The sequence below is a fragment of the Quercus suber genome, unplaced genomic scaffold, assembly GCF_002906115.3.
Source record: "Quercus suber isolate HL8 unplaced genomic scaffold, Cork oak 2.0 scaffold_1056, whole genome shotgun sequence".
Taxonomy (NCBI): Eukaryota; Viridiplantae; Streptophyta; class Magnoliopsida; order Fagales; family Fagaceae; genus Quercus; species Quercus suber.
The window spans coordinates 48,191-54,937 of record NW_027070464.1 but is presented as its reverse complement, the minus strand read 5'-3'; the positions used below and the strand labels follow the sequence as shown (position 1 = coordinate 54,937).

General features: G+C 34.4%; 1 pseudogene; it reads left to right on the top strand.

The window, feature by feature from the left end:
• The first annotated feature begins 274 nt into the window (after positions 1 to 274).
• On the top strand, positions 275 to 568 carry LOC136065626 (uncharacterized; annotated as a pseudogene).
• The last annotated feature ends 6,179 nt before the right edge of the window (positions 569 to 6,747 follow it).

The window sequence follows — 6,747 nt, the reverse complement described above, 5'->3', positions numbered from 1 at the left end:
TAATAATCCAAGTCATACTGAAATGAGTAAAACATAACTCTACAACGATAAATACAAATAAATTCTATTACAATTAAAAAAAAATACCAATAATAATCCAAAGTCATGCTGAAATGAGTAAGGAATAACTCTACAATGACAATACAAACAAATACTATTACAAACCCACTTCAGCTTATAAGCACTCAAATATATAGAGACAAGGCAAGCTCCAAGCCTCCAACAAACTCGAGAAAAGCTTCAAGAAGCCCATAGGAGAAAGTGAATGGCCTAATGGGCTGTCGTGCTTCAAGGACAACTAGATCAGTTTGATGGGGGTGGGGAGAAGAAAGGAATAGATGGAATTGTGGTTGGAATGGTAGGGATTGATGGGATTGTTGTAGGGATGGTGGGCAATGGAGTGGCTGGCAGAGGAGGAAGAGTCACCTTAGGAACTGTTGGCAAAGTTGGATTTGGTAAGGAGGGGATTTGGGTGCTTGGCAATGGTGGCAATGTGGTCCTTGGCAGAGTTGGTTGAGTTGGCAAAGTTGGCAATGGAGTGCTAGGCAGTGGTGGCAATGTAGCTTGAGGCAGTGTTGGCACTGAGGGCAATGGAGGCAATGTTGGCAGAGATGGAACTGTAGGCAGCGTCAACGCTGGGGGTGGAGCTGCAGGCGTTTGCAATAGTTGACGAGCTGCCAAGCTCATATTAATGCTTGACAAAGACAGTGTTACAATTAAAGCCAATATGAAAACATGATTGCAACTAGCCATTGTTTGATAGGATTAGAGAGACCTAGCTAGACTTTTCTGAATATATATGGGGAACTTCTATTTCTGTTGTGAGTTGAAAGCACAAAATTCTAATTAGTATTTATAGAGTGGAATGTTGAAGGGTTCCAAGTGTTTGATGAGATGTGGTTGGGGATGCATATGTGAGAAGCTCGGGTTAGTCTACCTTTTCAACAAGACTTGAAGCCTGTTCAAATTCCAACCTACCAAGATAGCTTAACTATAACAATCTGCTGTGGAAACCAATTTTTTGAGTGTTAATATGACTCTTTAGCATTCCACACGCCAGCATAAGGCAATGATATAACCAAGAATTTGGTTCATTTTCGAATCTAAGGAAAGTATAAATTAGTCTTACTTATTAACTTAGCAACCACATCAGCTCTGGCAAAGTCTTGCAAAATACAAAAATTAGCTTATTTTACACATTTTGACCAAAAAAACATTCACATTAATGGGTGTAAAATTGTGCATAAATGTACAAATGCTACAATAACCGTGCATATATGCACAATTACTGTAATTCTTCTATACATTATTTTAGTATTATTTCTCTCTCCTCACATTCTCTGTTCCACTTACTCTTTCTCTCTTCAACTCATAAAAATATTATATATATAAAATATAGTGTATAATAGATGAACTGATGTGAGTGTTTTATAAAAATGATGGTGTAAAATAGACGGAATTTTTTAGAAGAGCTGATGTGGTTGCTTTAGTCTCTAGTTTCATAACAATACTTCATGCCGAAACTTTATGAATTCTGGTTTAGATGCCTTTGTTAAATTTGCAGCGGAATTATTAATTATAATATAATCAAATTATTTCAAATATGTGGCGCACAGTATAATTATATTTTACTGTAGTTATATAATTATATTTTTCCCATATTTCAGAATGCACCAAATCATAAAGTAAGAAAATGTAAAAGCAATACATGATTTGGAGAAAAGAAAAACCGATGAAGCAACTGTTAAAAGGGAAAAATCACCTTAAGGACAGACAATTTCATAGAAAATCCACTACGAAAGAAATAGTTAGATATAGCAAGACATACACAAAACCATTGCACGTTAGATCCTCTATGCAAACCCTACAAGAGAAGAGATCCACTTGCCTTCCTAACGCAATAGTGATCAACTTATAATGAGAATGGACTATCTGATGGATTTCAGACTTACAAGCTTATGCCTTGCTTAGTATCATTTTTCAAAACTAAAGTGACATGAAAGCCAATCTAAACTGCTTAGGCTTCCATCTTAACTGATTTATCTCTTAAGAATTGAACCAAAATTCCAAACGACCACATTCTATCTCACAGTACCTTTACCGAATTCCTCTTATGAATTCAAATCAATCTGTCTCCACCCTGAAACCCATATTGACATCAGGCACATTGAGAAATTCAACCGTAGAAGATAAATCAACGATACTAAAAATACTCGTTATCAACCGTGGAGGAGAGACTGAGTTGAATTGAATAATTATACAATACAAAAATGACATACACCCCCACAATTATGGGATCCGCCCCAATGTGAGAGGAGTGTTGTATCTTTATGATATATTATAGTAGTAGAAAGTCTAATTGCATATTGTTAGAACTTAGAATAACTATAACTCTACAATGACAACCTATTTATAGGCACCCTCTATGATTATGATTGTAGTATAAGCTAGTCAATAATCTGTGTACTGCACAAAAATGTTTAACAAACATATCTTCTATTTCTTTTTCCTTTCTTATTTTATTTTTTATTTTTTTTATACAAGATAGAATTTCTACTCTACCCTAATCTAAGTGTATATGTGTGTGAAACTCTTTCCTGGAGACTTGAACCTTGGCCCTTACCTCCCACAACTTACAAGCACTTATACTTGTAGAGTGACCATTGCACCAAGGATTGTGGCATTTATTAGTCCAAATATGAAATTTGATAATTATGGCAATTATTAGTGCTCATTTTTTATGATTATATTTGTATATAGAATTATCTATTCCAAAATTTATAGAAAATATCACTTGACAAGATTCTAAATTACTAATTGAGTGGTTTAAATATAAAATAAAATTTAAAATCAATTAAAATTATATTTTAGAATTGACCTATAAAATTGTGAGAGCTAGAAAACTTATGTTAAAATATTATTAGATCAATCAAAAGTAAAAAATCTTCAATTTTATATAGACTAGTCGTAAACCTGTGCGATGTGCAAAAAAATAAATTTTTTTTTTTTAAGAGTCCATTTGGCATGACTTAATTTTGCCAGCTTATTTTACCATTCAGTTTATTTTTCCTACTATTAATGGGTCTCATTGCACTTTTTATTACTATTCATGGGTTCCACTATATTATTTCAGCTAACTTTTACCTTTATCTACAGTATTTTCAGTAAAAACTTTTCAGTTTCAGCAAAATAAGCAAATCCCAAACAGACCAAATATAAAAAAAGGTAAATGAAACTTATAAGTGTTAGTATCAAAACTATTCTTAAAATGATGTGATTATTTTCAAACAAAGTATAGTTGATACAATATATTAGATTTTCAAAATTAAGCTATATACATTTGTTATTTGAAAGTATTTTAAATTTAGTAAGGTTTTTTTTTTCTTCAAGGAAACATAATTCATTTTACATTCAATTTTTATATAAGGTGAGATATTTTGTAAATAATATAATTTCTAGGTGGAATTTGTTTCTAATTATTCTTACAAATGATTCATCCTCTATCCGTATTGAATAACTAAAGAGTAAGTAGATATAAGTGAATCCAACACTTATATTAGAAAAAAAAAAAAAATTATGAAGAACCTACTAACGTTAGACTAAGAATGTGAAATAATTGCCAATGAAGTAATTATAGCCAATCTTTTTACACAAACCTCTCATCCCAAATCATCATAAAATTGGAATGAAATTGACTAAACTAAATGGAATGGAATGAAATGGACCGATTTGGACGAAATGGACTAAAGTGGACTGAATTTGACAGAAATAGACCAAAGTGGACCATAATAGACCAAATGGATCGAAGTAGACCGAACTTGACCTAATAGACCAAACTAGATGGAATGGACATAAATATAAGACAAAAATACAAAACTCACTCTTTAAGTTTCACCACTTTTCATTTCAGTACTTTAAGTTCGCATTTTGTCATTTCAGTCCTCTAAATTTTAATTTTCCTCAATTCAGCAATTCGTTGACATTCCATCCATTTCTGCCATTATCCTATCCAAAACAATGTAGTTTTGGCCTTAATTTAATATTTATTTCTTAATTTTTTTTATTAAAAAAGAAAAACCAGAACTTATAATAGCAAACTACTCGTCCCACCCCTAGCCTAACCCATCGATAGCTGAGACTAAAGAAGGATAAGGAAAGATCTGGGTTATTTCTCATACATACAGTACTAAAGCATCTCTGGTAAGAATTGATGATGGACTGCAAATGCTAATCATAAACCAAAATCCTCCTCTACCAATGTACTTCAAATTCTGAAAATAACATATATATCAATGATCGTCACTAATGATAGTTTTGCGAACCTTTATGGGTTATGACGCTTTTCACCACATCAATTATATCTGTAGTACGTATGAGCTGGAAATGTGTCAAAGTTTAAAGGTAAATGAGAGTATTTCAAGATGAGGTCTTAGATTAGAAAAAAAAAAAAAAAAAAAAAAAAAAAAAAAAAAAACCCAGAACTTATAATAGCAAACTACTCGTCCCACCCCTAGCCTAACCCATCAATAGCTGAGACTAAAGAAGGATAAGGAAAGATCTGGGTTATTTCTCATACATACAGTACTAAAGCATCTCTGGTAAGAATTGATGATGGACTGCAAATGCTAATCATAAACCAAAATCCTCCTCTACCAATGTACTTCAAATTCTGAAAATAACATATATATCAATGATCGTCACGAATGATAGTTTTGCGAACCTTTATGGGTTATGACGCTTTTCACCACATCAATTATATCTGTAGTACGTATGAGCTGGAAATGTGTCAAAGTTTAAAGGTAAATGAGAGTATTTCAAGATGAGGTCTTAGATTAGGCAAAGAGGCAGAGTATTGGGGCAGAGTATGCATGTGTATGTGTTGATGAAGTTTGCCAACAGTTGCCTCAGTTACAAAGCATACGACCTGTAGCTTTCTGTTGTAGTGTAGTTAGTTTATTTGTGTTGACACGTGTAAGGTGATGATCAGTTGTATGTTGTAATGATCAGATGGTGGGATGTTGATCCGTGTAATTTGGAATTGGTTAGAGATGGTTAGGTTATTCTCTTTGATCTTTAAGCTGTATATAATCTTTTATGTAACCATTTTTGATTAATTGATTCAGATATTTTTCAGAGCTTCAATTCTTGATTCTCTTTCTTTCTCTCTATCTCTCTCTCTCTAGCTTCACTGTGTTAGTTACACTCTGTTTTCTGATATGGTATCAGAGCTCTTTTGCTTCCATTAATGGCAAATCAAGATCAAGCTCCTTCTTCCACTGCTTCTCAATCTAATGCTCTTCGTGAGCTTTCTCCAATGGAGGATCCGAGAAGCCCTTTCTTTTTGCACCATGGAGAGTCACCAGGTGCGATTCTTGTTACTCAGCTCTTGACTGAGGATAATTACCCCAATTGGGCTAGGGCTATGCTTATGGCACTAGATGCGAAGAGCAAGCTGTGTTTTATTGATGGCTCTGTCACGATTTCTATGGCTGTCACACCTCTGGAGAAAATTGCTTGGTCGAAGAACAACTCCATGATTTCCTCATGGATTTTGAATTCCGTTTCACCTCATATCACTACAAGTGTGATCTACAGAAACACTGCAATGGAGGTTTGGAATTCACTTAGAAACCGTTTTTCTCAAGCTAATGGTCCACGCATTTCACAACTTCAGAAGATGATCTCAACAATTATGCAAGGAGATACAACCGTGACTACCTACTTCACTAATCTTCAAGCATCATAGGATCAGTTACTCAATCTCAGGCCTTCACCATCTTGTTCATGTGGCCGATGCATTTGTGGAGTGAATGATAAAATCACACTCTTCAATCATCAAGATGCATTGATGCAATTCCTCAATGGCTTGAATGAAGCTTTCTCACAAGTCAGAACTCAGATTCTGATGATGGAGCCAAGTCCTTCAATTGACAAAGCCTTCTCTTTGGTGATACAAGAAGAGAGGCAGAGGGCTTTAGGTTTCAATGGAGGTGGTGTGTCAATTGATTCAACAGCTCTGGCAGTCAAGACTTAGGGGTTCAATCAAGGAGGAAAGAACAAAGGCAAGGGCAGACCTATCTGCAGTCATTGTGGAAAACTTGGCCATTTCGTCGAAAAATGCTACAAACTAGTAGGATTTCCACCAGGATACAAGCAAAAAGGGAAAATTTCTATGGCAAATCAAGTGATTTTTGATGATGAAAATGGTCAATCTGAGGCTGCACCAAGCTCCTTTCCATTCACAACTGAGTAATGCCAGCAATTACTGTCAATGCTAAGCTCTCATGTTTCTTCCTCTACCAGTCCAGATGTTGTTCATGCAGCCAATTCTGCTCTCTCAAGTATTTCTTATGCCTCTGTCCAAGATTCTATTTGCCTTAATTTGAAGAATTCAATTTTTTCTGAAAATCCTTCAAATAAAATAGCTCATAATACTAAAACTTGTGTTCTAGACACAGGAGCCACTGATCATATCATTCATTCTATATCCCCTTTTCACCAGCATAACTTGTTCCTTATCATCCTTTGTACATTTGCCTAATGGTGAAAGGGTTCTTGTCACACACATAGGCACAGTCTAACTTACCCCAACATTGATTCTTGAAAATGTGATTTGTGTCCCAACTTTTTCATTTAATCTGATATTAGTGAGCAAATTAACCAAATCATTATCATGTTCTTTGGTTTTTCTTTCAAACTACTGTTTTATACAGGACCTTACTTGTTGGAGAGTGATTGGATTGGGTA